This window comes from Sminthopsis crassicaudata, chromosome 5 (genome assembly GCF_048593235.1).
Source record: "Sminthopsis crassicaudata isolate SCR6 chromosome 5, ASM4859323v1, whole genome shotgun sequence".
NCBI classification, from domain to species: domain Eukaryota; kingdom Metazoa; phylum Chordata; class Mammalia; order Dasyuromorphia; family Dasyuridae; genus Sminthopsis; species Sminthopsis crassicaudata.
In genome coordinates, this window is record NC_133621.1 from 289,753,178 (window position 1) to 289,779,577 (window position 26,400).

The window sequence follows — 26,400 nt, forward strand, 5'->3', positions numbered from 1 at the left end:
TTAACTCCTATTTGAAGTTTAAATAAATATCCCTTGACCCCAGACTTTGAATGGGTACATGCAATATACTCTTCTGGTTCCGCATTTTAGGAAGAGAATCATCTGAGAGATTATTAGTAATATTTGGGGAGATTTGAAACTTTTTTTCTTCCAAAGTTCTCATCTTTAAGTTCAGTCTCTTGAAGGATATTATTGATAATGAGATTCAATTATCTCTGCTCATCTTAGTCAGACTCTACCTAACATTACTCAAGACTGCAGACCCAAATTTGTAGTTTTTGGCCAGTCAGATGGCACAATGGTTAGTTAGAAAACGGCCTGGAGTCAGTAAGATTCATCATCTTTTTTTTTTTTTTTTATAACAGCTTTTTATTTTCAAAATTTGTGCAAAGATAGTTTTCAATATTCACCCTTACAAAACCTTGTGTTCCAAATTTCTCTTTCCCTTCTCCCCACTCCCCTCCCCTAGACAGCAAGTAATCCAATCTACATTAAACATGTGCAGTTCTAAACATATTTCCACATTTATCGTGCTGCAAAAGAAAAATCAGATCAAAAAGGAAAAAAAAAAACATGAAGAAGAAAAAAACCCCAAGCAAACAGCAACAACAAAAGTGAAAATACTATGTTGTGATTTACATTGTAGGCCTATGGTCCTCTTTCTAGATGCAGATGGCTCCATCACAGCTCTATTAGAATTGACTTGAATCAACTCATTGAAAAGAGCTACATCCATCAGAATTGATATAATCTTGTGCTGTGTATAATGTTCTCTTGGTTCTACTCACTTCACTCAGCATCAGTTCATGTAAGTCTCTCTAGTCCTTTCTGAAATCATTCTGCTGGTCGTTTGTTACAGAACAATAATATTCCATAGCATTCATAAACCGTAACTTATTCAGCCATTCTCTAACTGATAGGCATTCATTCAGTTTCCAGTTCCTTTCCATTACAAAAAGAGCTGCTATAAACATTTTGCATATGTGGGAACTTTTCCCTTTTTTATGCTCTCTTTGAGATATAGGGCCAATAGTAGCACTTCTGGATCAAAGGATATATACAGTTTGACAGCCCTTTGGGTGTAATTTCAAATTGCTCTCCAGAATGGTTGGATCAGTTCACAACTCCACTAACAACGTATTAGTGCCCCAGTTTTCCCACATCCCCTCCAACATTTATCATTATCTTTTCCTGTAAGACTTATCTTCTTCATTTAGAATATGATCTCAGACATTTACTAGCTGTGGGACTGTGGGTAAGTCATTTTACCCTATTTGCTTCATTTCCCTCATCTACAAAAGGAGTTGGAGAAGGAAATGGCAAACTACTTGTGTCTTTGTCAGGAAAATCCCAAAATGAGCTCATAAAAAGTTGGATACAACCAAAAAACAACAACAAATTTATCCTATGCATGGCTCACTTTGTATATATTTGTTTGTTTGTTGTCTCCCTCATTAAATTGTAAGCTCCTTGAGGACAGGGACTATCTTTTGCCTCTTTTTTGTATCCCTGGGGCTTAACACAATACATTAATAAATGTTTACTGAATCGAACTGAAAGATTAATTGACTTTTTCAAGATCACACAAGTAGCAAAAAGTATTATTCATAAGTTGATAGCTCTAGGGCCACCATGAAATTTAAAGGTCATCTAATTTAATCAACTCATTTCAATAGAAAAAGAAACAGGTTGAGATGAAATGATCATCCTCCAGTATCACACAGGTAACCAAGCTATGTTAAGTAGTTAGATAGTACATGGTTAGGATAAAAAATCAAAAGGACCTGGTTCAAATCTTTATTGAGACACTATCTTTGTGACTCTGAGTGAGGTCATTTAACCTCTTAGTCTCAGTCTCAGAGTTTTTTATATACTAATACACCCATGGGGTGTTGTGGCAATGTGATGGCATATACAGCCTTCTGAGTCAAGAGACATGGGTGCAAATCTTATCCCTAACACATACTGACTGTGTGACTTTGAGTAATCCATCCAATGTTACAATGGTCCTAAGCAACACAGTGCAAGATGCAAAGAAGTCACCCATCTGAATCCGTAGAGGTAGTTTCCTTCGCTGGGAGGTCCCTATGTCGATGACATTGCAGGTTTGGTCCCTATTCCTATATATTTACATTTGTTCCTCCCTTAAACACACACATACACACACACACACACACACAGAGGCAGGGACAATTTCATTTTTTGTCTTTTCTGTCTCCAGATCTCATGCCTGGAATATAGTAGGCGCTTAATAATTGCTTGCTAATTAATCATTTTCTTCCCTTGCCTACATTGTGCCTGGGACCCGAAGGCCTGTAGCTGCTGCCTATTGCTAACCATAACCTCATTCCTCTGAATTCAAGTTCCCTGCCAGCATATTCATCTGGGGAATCCAAGACTCAGGTCACACAGGATGTCTCGTACTTGATGGAATGGGAGGCCCAGCGGCAGGCTCACATTTCTTGCTTCTAGTCCTGGGCCAGGCTCATAGCTCTAGGGAGAGGGCAGCAAGGTTTTTCCGGTCGGAGGCTGTTTTTTCTTAATGCCAAGAAAACAGAGCACCACGGAATAGCTGCATCCAGGAAGCCCCCCCGGGAGCCCTTTGTTGTAGCAGAGTTGTGAGTTGCTAGGCCGGAGATGACCCTGTGAAAGTGGGAAGCTGATGGTCCCTGGCCCTATTTGTGGAGTGCCTAAATGAGATGACTGGCCTAGGGAGGGCTGGGGGGGGGGGAAGTAGGGGGAGGAGCAGGGGAGAAGTCCATTTCTTCAGACTTCTCTACGGGATCTGGAAAATCCCCCACGTGGGCCACCACAGCACAGAGCTCATACAAGGTAGGTCCAGCTGCAAACATGGAACGGCTTGGTCAGAACAGATGGCTGAGCTGTGTGGGAGAAAGCAAGTCATCAAATAGCACTTATTGAAGGTAATCTACAGTGTTTCTTAATAACAACTTTAAAAAAAAAAAAAGCCCTCTCCACCTGCCTCCAAGCAGCAGGAATGCCAAGTCCGTGCAGCTAGGGAGGCATCCATTACACTGGAAACTTGTCTGATACTTCTCACTTGCATTCCAGGTCCTAGAATCAGGGTCCCTAGTGATAGCTGGCTGCGATTTCCCAGCATGCACTTGGCCAATGATGTCAATGACACCTTAGATTCCCCAGAAGAGTATAAACCTCATTTGGCTCCTAATGTACATCCCTTCCACTCCCTAGCTGTGTGATCTTGAGAAAGTAATCTCACCTCCCAAGACCTCAGTTTCTTTCCCCTGTGGAACAAAGGGGGTATCCTTCCTGGCTTTTGAGGTCTATTTCAACTTAAAATGTAGGATCCTATAATCCTAGGTCATCTTATCTTTATCTTATCTGTAAAAAATATATATAAATAAAGTTGGGGGGAAGAATTGGACCCAGGGGCTTCTGAAGCTCTGGTCCTAAGGTCCTGCCTGTTTGCTAGAAGAAATGAGATGCCATCTGATAAGTAATGAGCTAGAATTAGCTTAAAAGCAGAGTCAGAAGTGTTTTTGGGGACCTCAGTTTCCTCATCTGTATAAAGAGAAGTTTCAACTAGATGCTCCCTGAAGTCCCTTCTCATTCTCAGTTTAAGATCCTATGATGTCCCAAAGTTTCTCCAAGTGCCTTCCAGCTCTAGTATTTTATGTTCTGTCAGGATGTGTTGCTGCTGAGACTGAGACTGAGAAATGGGTCAGTGTATGAGCCCAATTGCTTGGTTCTCCTCTTACTTCCAGATGGCTCCTTTTAGCCCAGTTATCTGTGGGTTCATTGGTTATCAGCCAGATTGATGGAAAAAGTGTGGCCAGATCAGCCAAAATCCATCATTTTCTGAAAAACAACTCAAGCTTATCTCCTGCTTGGAGTGATTCAGTGGCACTGTCAATCAATCCACAAATATGTCTTCAGGCAAAAATGGCAATTCTATTTGCCATAATTCAGAGGCTTGATCTGGTGTTGAATCTGAGGCAAATCAGAGAGAGCTCAGGAAAAGACTTTTATATTATCCAACATCTTGGTTCTGCCCCCCCCCGCCCCCTATTTGCCATAATTCAATTAGCCATGAGACAGTATGATAAAGTGGTCAGACTACTGGACTTAGAACGAAAAAGAACTGAGTTCAAATCTCACTTTAGACACTCACTATCTATATGCCTTTGAAAAAAATTTGGGGACTTTGGTTTTCTCTTCTATAAATGGGACCATTGACCTGTAAGATCCTTTTCAATTCTCAGTCTATGGCCCTGTGAGTTGTTTGTATACATGCGTGAATCACCTAGAAATGTATCATACCTGCTTACCATGGCCAGTCTTTCAATGTCAGTGTCATATGATCCAAATGAGGCAGTCCAAAATCCTGGAGAGGGCAAAAGAAATAAAAAGAGGTTATCTTATTTTTTAAAGGATCTCTTCATAAGGCCTTTTTCTTCTAAAATTCTAGTTGTCAATTCAATTCTGAAAGTCCTCCAATCCCACATTCCCAAATTATGACTTGTTTGGTCTGGTTAGTGTTGACTGGGGTAGGTTGGGAGCAGAAAGGGGGGAAAGTACCCTGAAGAGTCTGGTAATTTACAGAAAGTGCTGCCTAGAAATATATCACACTCAATCAGTGTTATTTTGATTATCAAAGTAAAGACTGAGGGAATACAAATGACTCAGATGCATGTTCAAAACTGAAATCACAATCATTTTATGGCACTCAATAGTTCCATCTATAAAATAAGAGACAGAATGAATTCTAAAATCCCTTTTAAACTATAACGTTTTTATTCTAGAAAGGATCATTTTTAATCATCTCAGTTTTGATATTGTCTATTTTAAGTGACACCTAAGTTTGATATTCTGTGTTCTAAGGGCAGAACCAAGAAATCCATGTGCTAAGGATGCTCCTGACTTGGCACTCTAAGATCCCATCTTAATTCAGAAATTCTTTGGTTTAAGATTCTTCCAAACTTTGACATTCTATGGTATAAAGTCTCTCTCAGCCCCAACTCTTCATTTTATTTATTCTAACATAAAGGCCTTAGTTTCCCTTCCTCTCACATTTTGTGTTTCTGCATTTGATTTTCCAAAGAGTGCTTTTGAAGGTAATACACTTTTCTAACAGGTACATAAGAATCAAGGCAGTTGATAGGGGGACTTGAAGGAATATGAATTTAGCTGGGAGAACTGGGAGAATTCTGTGTCTGCTAGCACTGGAATGTGACCCAACAGTTCGTGGCAGCAGTCTCTGTAATAATCAAATACAAGATAAAATATATGATTTAAATACATAAAAAGATGATCATATAATCTACAATCTAACAGGCAGTATTATTAGCTGTATTTCAATGCCCCAATGCATCTGTGATCTGTGTGTGTGTGTGTGTGTCAGTGTGTGTGTGTATGTGTGTATGTGTGGTGTGTGTGTGTGTGTGTGTGTGTGTGTGTGTGTGTGTGTGTACTTCCATTAGGGCAGATCCCTTTCTAGCCATACCTCTTTATTCTAAGCAATCTTTATAAATGCCATTCTTTAAATGGCATAGGATGAAGGTACCCAATGTGCCAGAAGCCATCCTCTAAACCTTGACAAATCCTGTCTGCATCAATACTGTACTCTCCATTGCTAATGATGTGACCAGACCACCTTTATTTATTATTATACATTTTTGTATGATATTCCTTATGGCATTTGGTATAAATGATAGCATTGTATAACTAACAAATTCGAAGCTGTTCTTATTTGTGTTGTTTTTTACACATTTTCATTTCTGGTAAAATGCCTCAGACTTGGCAGATGCTTAATGGAGAATCAGAGTGATATAGAGGTTAAAGACCCATGTAGATATAACCCCCACCTTTATTATCCATGAGGTATGTGAAACTGAGTAAGATAGCCTCTTATTGGCTAAGACAATCCTTTAAGATATTGAGTTGTAGAATAATTAGAGATATATTGGATGGAGGAAGAAGCCAGAAGTTCCCCAGGCTAAAGAATTCCAGATCAAGACTATATATAATTATTATTTACAACACAAACATGTATTCATATATACTGTATCTATACTGTACATATACTAATCTCTATACTCGATACATATACTAATCAACCAACATCTATATAAATGTATATAATTGATGGCACCTAGATGGCGAAATGGACTTCCCCTAAAGTCAGGAGGACCTGAGTTCAAGTGTGACCTTCACACTTACTAGTTATGTGAGAACACTAGGCAAGTCACTTAACCCCAATCACCCCAAACACAAAAATAAACAAATGTATACAATTAGCAATGAATGGAACTTATTTGTTTTTTATTTAATAATCTTGTGGTTCTAAAAAGGTAGCTACTCTAAAAAGTTCATTGAAATTTAGGTAGTCTTTAAAATAAAATTTCCAACAACCCAAATTATGGGTATTTTTAGAATTTTTATCTTATCATTCTTCCCCTAAGCTACAGTTCGGAGCACAAACAAATTACTGCTCTTGGAAATGAGCATCACCCCTGCCCCACATTTCTATTGTTTGCTTGATTTTAAACAGCACCTCTCCCCTCTATCCCTACATGAAACATATATTTTCCTTCTTAAGCCAGATTTTTTAAAAATGTTGCCAGAGTTTTGCAACATCCCTTGGGCTAACCAGAGGCCCCCTGAGGTTCCACAGAACCAAGATTGGGAATCAGAGCTTTAGTCAGCAGGTCTAGAATGCTCAACGATCAAAAGCAACCTCATGGCCAAGGACAGAAGGGTGACTCCTCTCTGAACCACAGTGTACAGAATCTGTACACATGTGGCCTTGGAGTATAGGCTGTGGTCTGCTTTCTTGCCAGAAGGACTCTGAAAGAATGCAAAGAAGAGGAAATGTGTCCTTGATGTCTCCAATCTGACTCTCTTTGGAGAGCTTTCTCCTTCTTGTGGGAGCATCTGCCTTCTAGGTTCCCAGTGTCCTCTCAGTTAGTAAAACCTGCTCTAAGGAAAGGAACTAAAATGATTGTAAATTTAAGTGCATTTTCTACTCTTTGGAGGGAAATTTCCAATTAAAATTTCATCTGTAATCGGCAAATAGAGAGGATTGTGCAAATGAGGACAAAGTAAGAAGAATTTCAAGCACCAGGAATTCACAGGTTAGTATAGAGAAGGAGAAAGGGATGATATATGGGATGGTAGCAGAAGAACATCCTTGAGCCCTTGAAACAAAATTATTCTGCTTACGTGTAAAACGGTCATTTTCCCTATCTTACACACAACTGCTATAGCTGTTTTCCTAAAGACTAGGTCTGATCATGTTATACCCACTCTTCACTCAATAAATTTCAGTAACTCCCTCTGATTCTTCTGTGTGACATGAATGCCCCTTACAGCCTGATCCCTTCCTATCTTTCGAGTTTTACTCCCCTCCACACAGGCCAGCCATATATTGTGATGCCCTCATGACTTTGTATTAGCTGTTTCCCATGCCAATTATGCTCTGTCTACTCTCTGATCTCTCTTGGAACTCTTGAGAGTTCTTTACTGATTTTCCCAGCAGTTAGTGCCTTCCCCTTCCCAGAACTTGCAAAGAGAGCTTCTGTATAGGCAGATGTTGTATTGCCCCATGAAAATGCACAGTTTGAGGGTCATCCTTGTTTTGCATTTGTCTTTAGAGCACCAGCACAAGTTACATGGTAGATGCTTAATAAATACTTGTTAATTGGTTAAAGCAATACCAACTTCTGCACTCTGAATAAGGGAGCAAAGGAAGGATATATTCAGAAACAGATGCAATGTAAATTGAAGCAAAAGCCTCAATTAAAAAAGCACCAGTTTCCTCGGAGAGATTCCATAAATAATATGTACAGGGTCCAATCCACAGGGAAAACAAGACAACAAAAGCCATTGCATCAGGCGAACCACAAAGCACCACAGGGAGACAATGACCAGAGAGGATCTTACGGTTCTGGAGAATGCATGGGGGAGGAGGAATGTCTGATGTACTGGGTATTCTGGAATACACAGAAGGCCTGGCTGGCTAGGAAATCACCAGCAGACAGGACTCCTGCAGTCAGGTCCAATTGAAAACCAGTTCTCTCTGAATGCCAGAAAAGAGAAAGAATGAGATTTCTGAGAAGCTACCAGTCAAATTGGGCAGCTAGGTGGTGCCATAGTGGACAAAACTCCCAGGCTGGAGTTAGGAAGACTCATTTTCCTGAGTTCAAATATAGTCTCCAGATATTTACCAGCTGGGTGAACTTGAGCACGTTATTTTATCCTGTTTGCCTCAGTTTCCTTATCTGTAAGATGAACTGGAGAACACGTCAAGAAACTACACTAGAATTTCTACCAAGAAAACCCTAAATTAAGTCATGACGAGTAAAATGTAAATGAAAAATGACTAAAAAAATAAGAAACCAGTCAATAGCAAGGCTCCGAGGCAATCTTTTGGAGACTCTTTAATAATCTGGCACAGAACCAATTTTGCATCCTGAAAATAGTGATTGTGCTAGATGTTGAGATACACAGAGGACTGGGCTTAGAGTCAGAAAGACCTGAGTTTGATTCCCATCTCGATGATTGTAGACAAATCATTTGTTATCTCCTGGCCTTAGTTTGCTCATCTGTGAAATGAAAACAATAATTGCACCTACTTCACAGGATTGTAGTGGGGTTCAAATGGAATATTTGTAAAGGATGTTACACTAGTACTGGAATCATGAGGACCTGAGTTTAAATCTGCTCTCAAACACTTAACAATTACTAGTTATGTCACCCTGGGTAAGTCACTTAACCCCATTGCCTCAGCAAAAAGGAAAAAAAAGTGCTATATAAATGCTAGTTATTATTATACAATCAAAGCAAGGTGAGAAGCCAAATATAATCAGGATAAATGTAAAATTCTATATTGAGGTTCAGAAATTGAGCCGTATATACCCAAGATAGAATGTTGTTATACAACATTCCACATAAAAAGGATTTCGATGGGTACATTTTTTTCTCCATTGAATTAGAATTAGACTTAAAAGTATATAATTCATAACATCACCTTTTCCCTCTAGAGAGCTGGTTGTTAAATAAACATTCACCAGCACACCCCTATGTGTATGAACATAGCACGTTCTACACCTTGGAATATCATCATCTTGGATTTCTACACCTCAAGGAACAAAGAAGAGGACTGTCTTTTTTGTTTAGTCATGAAACTTTCCACACCGTTGAAAAGGCCTGTTATTGTTGCCAGGAAGAATAAATATATAAGTGCATGTTCATTTGAAAAGACCAGGACGATGGAACTGGGAAAGCAAGGGAAAGGCAAGGTGGTGATGGGGTCAGTAGGAGGGCGGAGAATGATGGGAAAATGGGCATGAGTAGAATGGTGGCTGCTGGACAAATCTGAAAAAAAAAATTTAATTGGCCCAGATTCATAGTCAATGTGCACACAAGGCCTCTCCCTCTCCTCTCTCTCTCTCTCTCTCTCTCTCTCTCTCTCTCTCTCTCTCTCTCTCTCTCTCTCTCTCTCTCTCTGCCTAAGAAAGTCTTCACAGAGAGAACTAAATAAAAGACTTTTTTAAATATAAAAAATTTTGTTAGTAATGAATTCCAGGTGGGTTGTGGAGCAAATTCCCAAATCCAAATAGTTTCCCTAGAAAGAAACAATTGTGTCTGCTTGTACTTCTGTTAACCCCTGAAAGAGAAACTCCTAGATTAACCTTCTTGGCATCTTTCATGGATTGAATGGGCGCGTGTTCTGTGTTGGGCAGCTTCAGAAGTCATGTCTTCCTTACTCTGTAGTCATTTCCAGGGGCTGTTCCAAATGTTGAGCTGGGTTTTAAATTTATATTTTGACCTAATTATCTCATAGATCACTAATCTCTCTATACATGTTGAGGGTATGAAAAGCCCACTGGGAGGATCCTGCCCATGACTTTTTCTTCTGATATTTCATAATATCCATTTAATGAGAGAGTAATTAGTTGGCTCATGAGCCAATGTTATGGTCTTGTGCTTTCCATATGCAATGGCAAAATTCAGGCATCGAAGTGAAGTTTATTTTAGGAAACTGTGCTAAGAGATTCATGACTCTGCCTAGAGAAATGATGGGGGCTTGATGAAAACTCCCCATATTGCCTTTTGGGAAATTAGTTTGTATGATAATGGTTGATTTTTGTGGGTCCAGAAACTGAAACTATCAAAAATAATGGAGAAAAATAAAATAAAATATATATTTTAATCTAATCTTTCTTCCAGATAATCACAATGCTATAATGGAAAAGCATTGCTCATAAGACCTGAATTTGATGACTACTGGTTAGTTTTATTAAAATTCTTTTTTTGTTTTCTTTTTTTTTTGTTCACTGTTGTAAGGGATAAGTATAGGGAGGGGAACAGGTAGGATGTATTAAAGGGAGGGAGGGAAGAAGAGAGGAAAAGGAAAGAAGAACAAAAAACTAAGCAGAGAACTTAACTCCAGCATATCAATGGAGCCATTATAGACAAAGACATTACTAGAGGATTGACCTGACTCCTAAATTGGAGAGGGAGAGAACAGGCTGGAAAGTGGGGCATATTCTAGATAATTTGGCAGTGACTCAGAAAGGCATCCCGCAGATAATGTGGTAAACCTGCCATTTGGGACTAGAAAGATAACTCTCCAGAGGATTTGCATCTATTCTCATCTATTAAACTTACTTGGGTTCTCATTGTTTAAAGTTAATTAGGAATAAGCTCTATGCTTTTTATTCATTGTGGCATCTCTCTTAGCACTAAGAATAAAAATCTACACATTAAAAAGATGTCTGCTGATTGCCTAAAACTGTCACAGAATACCAAATGCCAAAGAGTCCAATTAGTCAGAGACACAGAAATCTCCAGGGACTGAGAGCCTCTAAACCTCCAAAGCATCTCATTTCATGTCTGGATGTCTCCAGTTTTTGGAAAGTCTTTTTTTTACACCAAACCAAATCCATCTTCTCTGCATTCTCCAACCATTGCTCCTAGATCTTAACTCAGGAAGAACAAGGTATTAATCCCTCTTCTAAAACATAGCCTTTCCATGTTTGAAAACTTATTATAGAGGTTAGTTTAGATCACTAGTGTTCAACCATCCCTATCAGTAACTTTTGTTTTCATGGTGGGTATGTTCTAAGTGTGGTGTGCTAGGGATTGGTGTGCTGTGGAATATGTGTGTGTGCCCATGTGAGCACGTGTTCACACATGTCACAGGGAAAGATGGACAGAGTAACTACATCAGAGTTCTTTTATAAATGCCCTGAGGGGTAGAAGACTGGCTCAGATGAGGGGAAGTTGGATTACATGATTTCTAAGTTTCTGTCTAAATTTCTGTCTATAATCCTAGTCTTTCCTTCTCTTGGCTAAACCTACCTCCTTCCTTCAACAGCTCTTCCCACACCATGTTCTTCAGTCCCCTCCATATCCTAGTCATGATTCCTGTTCTTCCACTTAGTAAAATGTTCTTCCTAAAATTTGGTCATCAGAACTTAACAATGAGTCCTCTGGGTGTAGAGACACACTCTGGTAAGAAAGAATATTTTACCTTTACTGTGGTGTCTGATGTTTAAATCTGAGAAAGGCAGATGCCAGCTGAACCCTTCCCCATCTGTTTCTAAGGAGGATATTCCCGTCATTCCCACAGAGATTCACCCCAGTACAAGAGGTTGTGTCCCCTCTAGCCTTTATTTGAGCTCGGCTTGGTTTTGTTGGTTTGGCAGGTGGATGACTGGCTACGTATTGGAATCAGTTCTGAATTTGCTTTCAACCTAATTTCTTTCTAGTTTTTTTGAAATCAGCCATGGGTTATTTATTTTTCACTTTGCCAAACTTAGCAACAGCCTCAGGCTCCATCTGGCACTCTCCACTCAAGCTTCTGCAGGACTAGAAGGGAGTTTCCTCTCTAGGACTCTCTCATTTAGAGAGTTACCTTAGATTGGAAGCATTTGGGTAGATGGGACAGTCAAGTCCCACTTTGTAACTGGATGGCACCCAAGGATTGTCCCTAAGTTTTATCCTGTTCATCTGGCAGCTCCCAAAGTCAGCCCTCTTTGCTTATTGGCCCAGTCCCTGTTATTGACACCAAATTAGTGTCACTATGATTTTTAGAGTTTCTACTCCCAGATTGGTATATAAAGTAGAACATTCTGCCTGCCATTTTCTTTGTAATAAATGGCCAATTCACACAGGTGTCAAGACATTGTCAATGATATGATGTCATTAGTCCTCTTCAAAAATAGGGTACAAATGGGGCAGCTAGGTGATGCAGTGGATGGAACACCAGCTTTGAAGTCAGGAGGACCTGAGCTCAAATCTGGTCTCAGACACTTCCTAGCTGTGTGACCCTGGGCAAGACACTTAACCCCAATTGCCTCAGCCAAAAAAAAAGTACAAATAATAACAATGAAAGCATTTCTAAACCATATATACATGTAGGAGTCATCATAGCCTCTTTTCTGAATATCTAATTCCTACATATTTTCTGGGTTCACCTCCATCCTTTGTCCTTCTGTCTCTGGCATATAACACAGTGCCTTGGACACAGTAAGCTCTTCATTAATGCTTACTGATTAATTAATCCATCAGGCAAAATTTATATAAATATATCAGGTGTTTTTGTAAAAAAAAAAACAATCAAAGAAAATAAGTGGCTCTTATTTTGGTTAAATGTTCTTAATTAACTAGAATCATGTTTATTTCAGTTTTTTAACTGGTTCTGTAGCTTGTAGTAGAAAGTCCCTCTATCAATTAACATCAATAACTGCCCTACAACTTAGACACTTATGTAGGGCACACAGCCTTGTTAAGTAACATGACTAGCCAATTCCATAGCAAATCCCACATTGTGATATAAACTCAGACCTTCCTGATTCCAAGGCTAGTTTTCTGTCCACTAAAATGTGTCAAACATGAGGCGAGAAACATTTCCCTCTGTGGCCCAAATTATCTTAATGTATAATTGGAAAATATTTAACAAAATAAACAAAATATAATACAGCATAGATAACATTAATATATGATTTTCTAAGTCAATTTGTGCTACAAGGATCCTTATTATGGCTCAATTACTTCATTTCTCTTTGAATATTACATCACTGCCCTGTATCATGTTTGTCTCTCACCCATTCTCTGACTTTAAACTTTTAAGAAAATAAAGTCAATGACTATAAAATAAACCCTAAGGGATTTAGTGGACAAACACAATATCACTTTCCCTGTTGTAATTTGGAGTCAATACACATTTGATTCCATTTGCTATATTTTTCCCCCATCTTCAGCTATAGCTTAGGAAAGATGGTTTAATGAGTAACAAGACATTTAAAGGCCTTCAGTCCTTGAAGAAAGATTCTATTATGTTCCTTAAAGCAGAAAATTGGATTTTGGGAAGATTTTCAATAACAGGGATTAAATCTCAAAGAATTGTAGAACATTCAGTTAACCAGGCCATTGAGTTTCTCAAAGCAATTCCTTCTTCAATCTTGCTGGACAAATGAAATGTATGGAAAGTCAACATGGGAGAATGGAAAGAACACTAAATTTGTCATCAAAGGATCTGGGTTTAAGTCCTGGTTCTACTACTTGTTATCTGTATGACTTTCGGCAAATCACTTCATCTATCCCAGACTCAGTTTCCTCATCTATAAAATGAAGAAGATACACTAGATGGTCTCTGACGTCTCTTTCAGCTTGAGATCTAATGTCTTATGAATTATATATAAGACTAGAATCCTATTGCCACTCACTGTGAGATATATAGTCACACATATAATATGTTTATGTAGTTTTACATGTTATATATGGATATGTAATAATATATCTCATAAACATATACACTCTACATATGCATATAGATGTGTCTGTCCATTTATCTATTAATCTATATATATATATATAAACATACATTTAGATATGTCTGTCCTTGTATTAGTCCTTCTATCTATTAATCCATCTATCCACCCATCCATCCATCCATCCAATCATCTCTCTCTCTCTCTCTCTCTCTCTCTCTCTCTCTCTCTCTCTCTCTCTCTCTCTCTCTCTCTCTCTCTCTTTCTCTCTCTCTCTCTCTCTCTCTCTTCAGACTCCTCCCTCGGATACTCTCTTTTTCTATATTTTTTCAAATATTATATCATTTTCTCTCCATCCCATCCTGCTCTTCACATTCATAAAATATTAACTTTGATTCCTCTGCCTCTTTCTTTCATGTTAATTCTTTTCCATTATTTTCCTATTCAGGAATTCCCATCTCATAAATCAAGTCTATCAAGCTGCTCTTCACTGTAACCTCAAAAGCTTTGAGCACAGGAATCCCTATAGGTTATTAACAGGTGGGGCTCATTGATGCATCCCTGCCCTATGTTCCCCAATCCTCTGTAACCAATAATAATTCACCCTTTCAGTTTGTAGATGACTAGTTTGAATTTTTCTAGATGGCATAAGACCATCTTAGGAATATAATTTAAGGGAAAACAAAGATTAAACTCATTTTGTCACTTGTTTTTTCCTCTGAAAACTATTTATTCTTCTGTCAGGTTTTTCATCAATTCTACAGATCATCCATGTTGTAAATTTCAGTAATATCTTTGACTATTGAATGGCAAGGGTGAAGGTAGATTTCATTCCATTTTAGAAATGAGAGACTGTTGAAATTCTTCCTCTTTGCTTTAATACTCACACCTCAGAAAAACATAAAATTGTCTATTTTCCCTGACCCTTTATTACATGCAATTTTTATTGCATAATGATCTGGAAAAGATGCATTTACTATTTCTGCCTTTCTGCATTTGATTTTTGAGGTTTTTATTCTCTAGGACAGGGTTAATTTTTGCTGTGTTTGTTCCATGTACCACCAAGTGGCAAGTATTTTCCTTTCTGATTCCATTCAATTTTCTCCAGTGGAGAAATCATACCTAACTTTTCTAAAATTCTATTTACCTCCTAACGTCTTTCTTATTTATTTTATGGTTTGATTTCTCTAGTTCTGATAGAGCAAGGTTGAGATCCTTCTTTAATATGGTTTTGCTAGCTATTTCTTCTTGCAGTTCTCAACTTCTCTAGGAATTGTATGCTATACCACTTGGCACATATATAGTTAATATTGATATGACTTCATTATCTATGGTACCCTTAAGCAAGATATAGTGTCCTTCCTTATCTCTTTTAATTAGACCTATTTTTGCTTTTGCTCTATCTGAGATGAGGATCGCTACCCCTGAAATTTTTTACTTCAACTGAAGCATAACAGATTCTGCTCCAGCCTTTTTACCTTTACTCTATAAGTATCACTCTGCTTTAAATGAAAACACATAAAATTGTGCAAATGATCTCCAAGCCTACTACACTAATGTTTCCCTATCTCCTCGGGGTTCTTCAGATTTGTTCTCACATCAGAAAGACTTTGAATTTTATTGTTATCTCCCAGAGGGCAACATGATTCAGAAATGTGATGGAGTCTCAAGGAAAAAGGAAAGAATGACTTGCCTTTTAAAAATCTGGATACATCCTGGAGTTGAGGTATATGATCTTCAGCATAGTCACAGTATTTTTACAATTGCTGAAAAGTATCCAAGTACTCTTTATAGGCATAGATGGGATAGAGAGTACAGAGTTTCCTGTAGATTTCTTTCCTGAAAAGAACATGTTTTTCTTATAACTGGATCCTTTCTGGAGTTTTATATGACAATAAAAGTGACCTGCATTCAAATATGGTCTCAGATACTTACTAGTTGTGTAATCCTGGGGAAGCCACTTAATCCTGCTTACCTCAATTTCCTCACCTGTAAAATGAGCTGGAGAAGGAAATGGTAAGCCAGTAGAGTACCTTTGCTAAGAAAACTTCAAATGGGATCATGAGGAGTCATATACAACTGAACAACAACAATGATGATGATAGTGAGGATGATGATAAATGTGTAAGCAATGCTCTCCACATATTGCTTTTGGAGGCAGATACCATAAATATGATTCTTATCCTTAGTCCAACAATTTTTCAGATGAGGAAACTGAGGCTTAGAAAATCAGAACAGCATGTCTAAAATCATATGTAAGATTTGAATCCAAGTTCTCTGACCACAAAGCCTTCAGTCTTTCTCCTTCACACCACTGAAAGATTGATGGCATTTAAGGAAAACAAAAGACCAAACGTGATTCCTATAGTTCATTGCCTATGGCTCAAGATTAACAAATGAGTATTTTCAAAATAAAATATCTGCTTTTCATAGTAACATTGATGGTCAAGATGAGAGTATGTAGGCAACGCCTTGTATAAACCTTGAGAAAGTGCTATGGAAATGTTGCCTTTAATTTTGACTGTGACCTTGGGACTGAGCCAATAATCTCCTCTGTAAAGCATCTGGGTTAGATAACCTGGGAAAGCCAGGGAAAATAAGTATAGGGATGGTTTTGTTTCTGCCTTTGTTTGTCCAGCACCTGGCACATAGCAGCTACTTAGACATTTAGAGATGGAAGTAATATTTAAAGAGATCTCTTCCAAAGTTATCATTTTAGAGTTGGGGAAACTGAGACCCAGAGAAGATGAAATGGCTTGTACATGGTCACACATAGTGAATGCATGAATGTACTAGAGGATAGCAAAATGAATTGAGGGTTGAATTTGAAGTTAGAGAACTTGGGATTGAATCTTATTTTTGCCATTTTACTACCCACATGACCTTGGGGAAATAACTCAACTTCCTGTGACTTGGTCTCCTTATTTGTAAAATGAAGAGATTGGACTTGAAGGATTCTAAAATCCCTTCCAGTTTTAGATTTATGATCTTGTTATTCATAAGCTGATGGCGTGAGAGTAAATGAGCTCTATGGCCCTTTCCTTTGATGAGTCTATTCTCCTTTGAGGATTAATTTTTATTTAGAGGATGCTGTGGGCAACAAGGGAAATCTTGGGTACTCTGGGAGTAAAGGGTGTTGAAAGAAGAAACATGGAATAGAAAAAAAAAAAGATAAAATAAAAAGAAGAGAAAACTTCTTTGGATCTCATAGTTTTGTCTCAAATTGCCCCTGCTTGTAGCAAACAGTCCATGCCCACCCAGAATTGCATCCCCAAAGCTGGAGGAACCCAGGATTCCTTTCTGCTCAAGGGCATCTGGTTGAAAACTCTTGAGCAAGCTCACAGCTGCATTTGGAAAGCTCCCACTGCACACACCGTGTTTCTCTAATTCAAAGGAAACAGGCAATAATGAAATGGCAGGAAGCCTTGTAAAAATGGCTATCCCTCTTCATGCATGGCTCTGGGGTTCTAACTAATTTATAAACATTGTTTTATGAAAAATTGAGATCACTCTTGGAAGTGGTTGGAGAAAATTACCTTCTGCTTGTTTTGCTGGTGTATTTTTCCCCCTTCTACAGCTATTGTTGCTAAGGAGGAGATGGCCAATGTTGGGGAATGACTATCTTTCCATCCTACGTATTTCTTTTGTTACCCTCTCCCATACCCCCCAAAAAGAAAGAAACTGAGTCAGTCAAAGGCTATGGTTAACAGATTAATCCATGTGTGGAGGAGGCTGGCTCCTACCCATGGTGCAATTAGGAAAATCACAGAAGGACAAATTCCATTGACCCTTCCAGTCTCTTTTCAGCCTAGAAATCTTTGGGCAAATGTTCCAGTCATGTTTTTCCACGGTCCTTACTTGTAGTTTTTATTATGAACTCAAAGGCACAATTTCATTAACAGGGGGCTTAGTATTCCTAAGGGAGGGTCCTCTTATCAAAGAGACTTGGACCCAGATATTCCTACCTCCAAGTGTAATGATCAAAAAGGAGCAACATCCTTTTGCTAAGCAAAAGGATATGAATTCCTGCTCCCAGTACCTGGGCAGACGTATAGAAAAGGGTAAAACAACAATTAAAACAACAATTTAATAAGAAATAGGGCTGGTTCAGGGGAAAGATTATTTTCTTGAATTTATCAGGCTAATCCATATTTGAGAATTTTTAAGTCATGATAGTCAAGTTTGGTTTGGACTGTGGTCTAATAAAAAGAGTAAGAGAAAGAGTAAAGGAAAGAAGTATTAACATAGTTTTGCATCCACCATCAGAAGACTGAATTAGGATCTTGACCTTAATCCTTATATCTGTGTAATCCTGGGACATAGATTTCACTGAAACCTCAGTTTCCCATCTGTACAATGGGGTGGGTTAATGAGATGATCTTTCAGGTTTGTCCCAGCCTTAAATCTTATGAAAATTACATTTACTATGCTTTGAATCAACCAGCATGTAAAAGTTAGGGTCACTTCAATAGTCTTTGAGATAGATGAAAACCAGCTAGTCTGTGCACTATGTATACTGAGAGAGAACATGGCATAGAGGATCAAGGGCCAGTCTCTGAGGAAAGAAGACCTGGATCGAAATCTTGTTTCTGAACACATATTGATTGTGTAACCTTGGCAATCTAACATAGGCAAATTGCCGATCCACATCTGGAAAGACTTTTCACACTGGAAGTGCCCCACACTAATAGAGAGCCACAATGTGCTAAGTGTTATAATTATACCATAGAGTTCTAAGCCAGGAATAAAAGGACCCTTAGGTCCAAATTTTGCCTCCAACATTTACTAGCTATGTGTCTTTGAAATAATATATCCTGTTAGTATGTTTCCTTACCCATACAATGGGGGTACTCGTCTCTACCGTTCCTTTCAGCTCTAACTTTTTGATCCTTTTAAATTGCTAGTAGAGATAGGCTTACAGACTAAATAGCAAAGTATTATTTCTCCAATATATTATTTTCTCTGTAACAAATGGGATTCTGATTGGTCTGAGGATTTTGAGGTGATGATACAATGGAAAGAGAGCTAATTCTTGAATCAGAAAACTTAGGTTCAAATATAATCTTGGGGGCAGCTAGGTGGTACAGTGGACATAGCACCTGCCCTGAAGTCAGAAGGACCTGGACCTGAGTTCAAATGTGGTCTGACACACTTAAAACTTCCTAGCTGTATGATCCTGGGCAAGTCACTTAACCCCAATTGCTTCAGAAAAAAAAAAAGACAAATAGAATCTTGGCAACTTCTGGTTGGTTGAAACCTAAGGCAAGTTGGACCTTAGGCAAGATCTGTTTCCAAACAAAATGTTTGGATTTGATGGATTTAGGAGTCCATTTCTGCTCTAAATCAATGTTTCTAGTTCATCAAACCATCAAGGTTTGAAGTTGGAAGGGACTTTGGAATTACTTAGTTTGAGTTTCATTTGACATTTGGGGAAACTGAGACCAAATGAGAGGAAATGATAAAGCATGTGGATAAAATTTTAGATCCGACTTTGGAATCCAAGACTTTTTCTCTATGCCATATTGCCTCCAAAATCTAAAGTGTTGCCCAAGCTCCAGGACCAGGGTTCCTTTTTCTTCTGGGGTCAATTCTTTTGAAGCTGTGCCCCCCTCCATCACTGATGCTTAATGTTATTTATTTGTTGCTTCATGAGGGATGGACTCAAATAGTCCCAGCCTCAGGGTTGTTTTGGAAGTCAATTTTTCTGTTCTTCATTCCTTTTTTTTTTCATTTCTTTTTATGGGCATGTTGCAATGCTAGACACTAGAGTGGAATTTACACTATGTAACAAAGTTCCCCAACCCCACCCCTGGGCTTTGCTGGGGCCATCTCAGGACCTCATGTAATGTCCATGACCCTTTACCACAGCCAGACAATACTACAGTCATAAATCTGAGAGCTAATTTGGGGAAACAATTGATGTAATTGGTCCCTAGTGCTGCTGGGCTGGGCTGCGTGGAGAAGACAGACAGCTGCCTCTCCAAAAAGCCATTCCAGAGGCCATGTGGGGACTAGTTCTGAATGGACAATGGCTCATTGATGGAGAAAAGCAGGAGAGAGCAACAGGGAATTATCCTTGTAGGTAAGCCCTCCGGCCATTGAGCGTCAATGGATACACCACATTATATTCCTCATAGTTCTCTTGGAGTTTTGCAAAGCTTGAAATCAATCATCCCAAACACCCTCTATTTTAATCACTTGAATTTCCATGGCCCTTTGTAGCTTATGAAGTATTTTTCTCACACCAGCCCTTAGAAATAGGTAATGAAAATTCTAGAATAGAGAATACTAATGGAAAGGCAGTAAGCTCTAATGGCTAGAAATCAGAACTACGAGTCAGGAAGACCCGAATTTAATTCCTATTTCTGACACATCCTGGATTATGACCATATGCAAGTCACTGAACCTCTGCAAGTATATCTTTAAGGCAGTGCCTCCCAATATGTTTTGGGGCCCACGATCCCTTTTTTAACAATGACAAAAAAAATGTGAATATCCTGGTTCATGCTATTCATGATTTTTTTGCAATTATTTTCAGCTTAAGGTACAATTATAAAATATTTAGCCTCCATGCCTTGAACTATTTCAGAGCTATCAAGGGATTATAAATGGACACCATTGCTCTAAGTATACAAGTTGTAGATCAAGTACTATTGGGTATCACTGAAATGACAGGCCTAGTCTCAAAAATTGAATTAGTAGCATACTCAGTTTTTTAAATGGAAAAATAGGTACAGAAATGCTGTCAGTTGGTAAATGATAAGATTTATTAAGTACCTACTTATATATATTAAGCACCTACTATGTATAAGTATATATAATATGTATATTAATTATTATATTATATATTAATATAATATAATATATTAATATTAATATATTAATATTATATATATAAAGCACCTACTATATGCCAGACACTGTAAAGCACTGATGATAAAAAGAAGGGCAAAAGACAGTTTCTGCCCTTGAAGAGCTTCAAAGTAAGGTATATATGGTCACAAAACTGGCAAGCAGCATATTTGAGGTTTGAATTGGGGCACTCTGATTCAAAATCCAGTGGTTGTTTCCAATATGCCATGATTAGAGCATGAGACTTGGTCATTTAAGGGGGATGTTGGATATGGGTTCTAAATTTCTGACTCCAGTTCTCTCACCTTCCCACCCACCCAGTGTGGGACCTGTATCTGACATTAATTTCCCTGGGATCACAGTTTTTTTTTTGTATACTCCAAAGTACTTTGGAATCCTGAGAACCATGTGGAAATGGATTATAGGTTCATAGATTTAGGACTGGCAGGGACCCGAAAGGCCATCCAGTCCAAGCTTTCTTAATTTACAGATGAGGAAAGGGAGACCCAGAAAGTGATTAGTCCAAGGTCACATAGCTGTTAAATGACTGAAGTGAAATTTGAACCCAGAGACCAATTGTCTAATCACTAAGTTATGCTACCTCTCTGTTACCATTTTTTCTATAATTTTCTTTATATATTTCAAAGGATTTGTGTGGGGAAAATGTTTTGCAAGCCATAAAATCCTATAGAAATAAAAGTTACTGTTAAGAACATGGGATGTTTTGGATAATGTTATAGGTAATAGAGTGATGGACTTTGAATTAGGAAAACAACTTCAGATTCTGTTTCATATCCCTCGGTTACATAATTTCTCGGTACCTCAATTTCCCCCTCTGTAAAATGAGGGGGAATTAATTGCCTTTCAGGTTCCTGAATGCTTTAGATATATGATCCTATGACTCCAGACTCAGTGTTCATTTCTATATACTCAGAAACTTCTTAAAAGGAGAAAAAGTCCACTTGAAATGGCTATATCTATATGGTACCAAAGCAACCAAATCCAATTCATTGGAAATACAATCAACCTAACTGCCTGGCTGAAGTAAAAGGTGGTTCATGAATATCAAGTTAAGAACCCTGATGGAGAAAATAGTTCCTGACCTGTGTCTTGAAGAAAGGATGAGATCTGATAAAGCAGAGGGGAAGAGAGAGTGCATTCCAGGCATAGAATATGTTCCATGGCCAAAGCAAAGACACAAAGGTAGGAATTCTCATTTCCTCTTGCTTGGCAAAGAAGGATAAGGTGACTTTTCACAGATCCATAGATTCATGATAATTGGTCCAGAACTTTGTAATCATTTAATTCACCCCTTCTTCATTTTATAAGAAAACAAAGGGAAGTCCGGAGAGAAGAGGGTTTTGTTCCAGGGCATAAAAGTGGGTCAAATGTCTATGATTTTTTTTTTGATGTGGGAACTCCTTTACCTATGCAAATTACAACTTCTCTATAAGTTATAGTCTTAGAGGGCTGTTCGAGATGTAGAAGGCTCAAATTCCTTGTCCAAAATTATACAGCTGTAATTAGCCAATTCTAGCTTTAATAATGGCTACTATTTATACGGTATTTAAGATTTATAAAGTTCTTTAGATATATCATCTCATTTGATCCCTATAACAACCTTGTAAGAGAGATACTATTATTATCTCCATTTTACAGGTTTAACGAGAGAGGTTTAATGTCTTACCCAGGCCAAACTAGTAACTTTTAGAGATGGAATCTAAATCCAACCTTTTGATTCCAACTCCTAAAGTCACAGAAGTAATTAATATCAAGAGGCAGCTTGAAGCTTGGAGTCAGGAAGATCCATCTTTATGAGTTCAAACCTGGTCTCAAACACTTATTAGCTATATGACCCTGGGCAAGTCACTTCACTCTAGTTGTCTTAATTTCTTATCTGTAAAAGGATCTGGAGAATAATGACAAATAATTCCAATATATTTGCTAAGAATATCTCAAATGGGGTTACCAAGAATTGGACACAACTGAAAACAATTGAACAACAATAATAAATATCAGGAGGATCCATACCCAAGTTGTCTAATTTTTTATCTAGTGTAATTTCTATTATACTGCAGTTTCTCATTTTGAAAAATTAATATTAAAAAGCACATTTCTCTGCATTTTAGGAAAGAAAAAAAATTTAAAAGACATACGGAAAATTTAAAACAAAATTGTAAATATATATACTTACCAGGTAAAAACTTCTTGTGGTGTGTATTCAACTCTTGGCAATGAATCTCCACTTAGGAAACAAAAAGGCAAAGAAATTCCTAAACAAATTTCTTAAACGAATTTCTATTTTTCAGTTTTAAAGTACTGCCTCATCCATTTCATTAGATCTGAGGTTTTATATCTAGAAAGTTAAAAGACATTGAAGTTCCTAGCTTATATAAGTCTGTCATAGGCTGACTTCCATGATAAATATTTGAAGTTTCAAGACTCAAAGGGTTAATTTTTTTCAAGCAACAGAAGAAAGAAAAAAAACCCTTATAACATAGTCAAGCAACACACATTTTCACATTAACCATTTCAATTATTTCCATCATTTCTTATAGCAAAATTATATTATATTATGTTAATACAATATTATTCATTCATCTATTCCCTGGTTGATATACATTCTCTTCATTATTAGTTCATTGCCACATACACACACCTGTTATAAATGGTTTTTGTGCATGTGAGTTCTTTTTTCTCCCTTTCTGTTATCTCTTTGGGGACATAATTATCATTGGGTAAAAGGTTATGCTTAGAAAATACAGGGGTATCTTTCTAAATTGCTTTCCATAATGGTTGGATCAATTGACAGCTCCAACAATTTATTAATGTACTTGCTTTCCCTCAGGCCTTCCAACTGTTATTTTAACATTCTCCAGTCTGATGAGTATAGGGTGAAACTTCAGAATTATTTTTCATTCCTCCACTTATTAATGATTTGGATATGTTTTATTATGGTTTATGTTTACTACTTGATAGCTTCCCTTGTAATTTCATCATCAGGCCACCAGGTGGAAACAAAGAAAAACTATTATACTTGCTAGATTACAAATTAAAGTATTTTTCCAAAAAACAATTTTATTTTAAAAATAAGATGACATTTAATTTCCAATTCAAATTTAAAGGAATTTTAATGTAACAGCAAGTTTATCGATGATAATTCCTTAGGGCAATTTAAACAACTAGAAATCTGCCTTAAAATTCAAAAATGCATCTTTCTTTGATAACTCTTTTTGGTTCATCCTCTTGTTTTTAATTCTCATTCTTTCTTTGGTTCTATGTGACCCTAAGTATATAAAATAGGTGTACAAATCAAACATTTACTAGTAATAAATCATAATTTCATGATTGCCTATTCAGTTACAGTTTAAGAAGCTTTGATTCATAAAAACATTTAAGAGAAGATCTATGTAATAGCATGTGTCTCAGTTCCAACCATCTCTTCTTGGTTGTTTTTGGAAAGGAACTGCTCCCTCCAAGCTTCTCCCTTCCTTCCTGATCAAAAAAAGGAGGGAAGAGGCATTACATAAAATTTCAATCACTTTTTTAAATAATAGGATCAAATGATGGACAGAGGTAGCTACACCCAGAGAAGAAACACAGGGAAGTGAATGTAAATTGTTAGCACTAATATCTGTCTGCCCAGGTTACATGTACCTTCGGAATCTAATGCTTATTGTGCAACAAGAAAATGGTATTTACACACATGTATTGTATCTAGGTTATATTGTAACACATGTAAAATGTATGGGATTGCCTGTCATGGGGGGAAGGGAGTGGAGGGAGGGGGGGAATAATTTGGAAAAATGAATACAAGGGATAATATTATAAAATATATATATATAATAAAAAATTATTAATAAAAAAATTTTTAAAAAAATAATAGGATCAGACTCAATTAATTTCAATCATCACTTATTGGGTCTCTACTAGCTGTGAGAGTAGGCATTAGAAATAAAAGACCAAAGGAAAACTCTCTCCATCTTTAGAAATGGAAGTGCGCAAGCACATACAAAACACATATAGAGTAATTATGAATCTGGATGGAGAGAAGGGATAACAACTAGGAAAAGACCTGGGTCCTCATTCTGCCTCTGAAAAACATGAGGGAAAGTGACCATAGACAAGTCCCTCTTGAAGAGACTTTTCCAACATAACAGGACCAGTGTAATCAGCTTGGGTGGAAGGCATTTCCTCACCAGGAAGGCTTTATGCCAATGAAATCAAATGTCTGTTTTTTTGTGGGTTTTTTTAAGTCTAAGATTGTCATAGTGGAAACAAAGACATAGATGCTGTCAAGTCAACATTAACATTTTAAGAGCTCTGCTCACTGACTGAGAGAGAACCCTGACTGATCTCACTTCAAAAAGCAATAGATCAGGTCCTTTTCTTCATATTGCCTTGTATTTATTTGTTTCTGCCATAAGAATATAAGCCTCTTTAGAGACCTTGGGATCATAGTTCTGAAGGGACTTCTTCTACATTCAGTTCTTTATTTTATAGGAAACTGAGGCACAGGGAAGTTAATAACTTGTCCAAAGTTACAAAAATAGAAAACCTCAAAGGTAGAATTTGAATCCAGGTCTTTTGACTCTGTGACTGGCCCTCTTTCTACTGTTAGCACAAGGTGTTGCATATAGCAGTTATTTAAATATTTGTTGATATTAATAGAGTTGAATTAAATGAAGTAAGCATCAATCAACTATCAATTAATGATATTCAAAAGGGAATTAATAATGATTTAATAATAAGTTTATTTACATTTAATATTTTATTTTATCCCTAATTAAATGTTTAATTTTGGAGGCAGCTAGATAGTGCAATGGGTGGAGCACTGGTCTTGAAGTCAGGAGGACCTGAGATACTCAGATACTAAATATTTACTGGCTGCGTTATCCTGGCAAGGCTCTTAACCCCAAATGTCTCACCAAAAAAAAAAAAAAAAAAGTTTTCCATTCCATATTGTTGTTCTATAAGAAATGAACAGTAGGGTGATTTCAGAGAGGTCTGGAGAGACTTACATGAACTGATGGTAAGTGAAATGAGCAGAACCAGGTCACTGTACACAGCCACAGCAAGATTATAAATACCATGATCAATTCTGATGGACGTGGCTCTTCTCAACAGTGAGCAGATTCAGGCCAGTTTCAATGGTATTGTGATAAAGAGAGCCATCTGCACCCAGAACAAGGACTGTGAGAACTGAGTATGGATCACAATATAGTATTTTCACTCTTTTTGTTGTTGTTTTCTTTCTCATTTTTCCCTTTTTGGTCTGGTTTGTGCAGCATGATAATTGTGGAAATATCCATAGAAGAATGACACATGTTTAACATGTATTGGGTTATTTTCCCTAGTTTTAATCTCCTTTCAGGTTTACTAGCTGTGAGATCCTGACAAAATCACTTGATTTTCACTTATCTATGAAGCAGGAATAAAAATATTTATAGTACTTATCTCATGGGATTGCATCGAATATTGGTCTGTATGTGAATGAGATAATATTTGCAAAGCACTACATAACTATATAAATGTTTATTATTATTATTCTCCATATCAACCAGATTTATTCTTGGTTATATCCCTTTGCTTAGATTGATTCTCAGAATTATTTCTCTCCTTCTCTTTACTGATCTAAAACTATGTAATCAATATACCAGTCTAGTACCAGAGTCCTTTGCCTTTCTTCTCACCAACACTCTCTCCTGTGACAAGCACACTTCCTACTGCTTCAGGGACATTATTAATCAATAATTCAATTCAATCTAACATGACTTTGAATAGTACA

At 37.4% G+C, this 26,400-nt stretch overlaps 1 pseudogene; it reads right to left on the reverse strand.

The window, feature by feature from the left end:
* Nucleotides 1-26,400, reverse strand: part of LOC141544002 (tyrosine 3-monooxygenase-like) — a 106,080-nt pseudogene that overhangs the window by 74,405 nt on the left and 5,275 nt on the right.